This window comes from Gymnoscopelus microlampas, assembly GCF_963454915.1.
Source record: "Gymnoscopelus microlampas genome assembly, chromosome: 5".
Lineage (NCBI taxonomy): Eukaryota > Metazoa > Chordata > Actinopteri > Myctophiformes > Myctophidae > Gymnoscopelus > Gymnoscopelus microlampas.
Window position 1 is genome coordinate 32,338,874 of NC_139942.1, and position 1,466 is coordinate 32,340,339.

At 43.8% G+C, this 1,466-nt stretch overlaps 1 protein-coding gene across 1 annotated transcript in view; it reads right to left on the reverse strand.

Moving 5' to 3' along the window:
• Nucleotides 1-501, reverse strand: part of LOC311045039 (zinc finger protein 521-like) — a gene marked incomplete at its 3' end in the record, with an annotated part of 24,227 nt that extends 23,726 nt beyond the window's left edge. The window contains exon 1 of the mRNA XM_084056850.1: nucleotides 339-501. The remainder of the gene's footprint in view (nucleotides 1-338) is intronic.
• Nucleotides 502-1,466: the final 965 nt, after the last annotated feature.

Here is a 1,466-nt window from a genome sequence, read left to right on the forward strand (position 1 = left end):
AGGAAATAAAAGCGGAATATTTGCTTTTTAAGCTTCTGATCTCAAAAGCAATCGCGTGAGAAAGACATCAGTTAAAACGCGTCCTGCGAGAGAGCAAAAAAAAACGCAACAAAACCCCCATAAAAAAAGAAAAAAAAATCATAACCACTTTTCATTGCATATCCAACCTAAACAGCATCAAAACTATCATAGGACTCTTCCTTTTCCCTTACTCCAATAACCTAATCATAAGATTAGTGTTCGGGGAATCTGATCTAAAAGTCTACGTTCTAAATTGCCTTTAAAAAAGAGGGATGAAGAAGCAGAGAGAAGATGGAAGCTCCCTCCTCATCACAAACCTGCAAGGTCTTGGACTGCGCTGTCGCTCCGGTAGTCCACATAATAATGGAAAATGGAAGCAAGGCCCCCAAAGCCATCAGGATGGCTCCAGAGGGGGCCCCTACCCCGCAGGGACTCGCTCTGTACGTAATCACTGAGGAAATCATTGTCAGCCTGCCTGCACTCACACACAGACAGAGAGGCATGATTAAAATCCTAGGGATCATGGCAAGATGCGGATTGCTGGATTCCGCGAGTCCCCGGATCCGGAGTCTCGAACTCCCAAAGTCGGGCTTTGCCTTGCCTTAGCTTCGCCCCTCGCCTCTCTCCTCTCTCTAGCTTTTGCCTCGGCTCGGCTCGGCTCGCTGGTCGGCCACTTCTTTCCGTCAATGGCAGACGGACTGGTCCCCCTTCTGGTGGAAATGGTTAAGCAAGAGAGACATTTTTTTTCTCGTGTGAGTGTGTGTGTGTGTGTGGCTGTTGTTGACATACATCTGTCATGTCATGTGGCGTGTGGCACGCGTATAATTTTTGGGAACACTTTTCTTTTTTGTTTTTCCACGCACAGCTTGATATGCATCACTGGGCTGGGCTGTTAGTGGTATGGATGTCACCTTAAAAATAGTTTATCATACTAAAACTGATTTATTTTCCCTCTCTCTCTCCCTCTCTCTCTCTCTTTAGCTCTTTAAGTTGGACACAGGGTGTCCTCATTGGAAATAAGCCCTGGGCTTTTTTTTTCTTTTTTTTGGGGGGGGGGGTATCCTTTTAGCATACTTTTGTATAAATCTGTACCTTTTTACAAACTGTTCATAATAAAGTATTCAATGAATGGTATCTGGGTAGTTATTTCTAATAGATATCTTGTGAGTTTTGTGGTCACTTTTTTTGTAACATGCTGATTAAAAAGTTATTTTTCTCCAACTACACATCATGGAGTGATTTAAATTTAAATAAACCGTTCGCAAGTTTCTTTCCTTTCTTTGTTCTCTTTCCTCTGATTCTTAGGAAAATGTCTACAATGGTGCCTTGCCTTATAATTATACACTCTCACCTGCGTGTGAGTGTCCAGGCCCCATGCCCCTGCCATGTGAAAATGAGATCCAGAGAGGAGTCCTGTGGTGGGCTTCTCACTCTGCACTGTTACC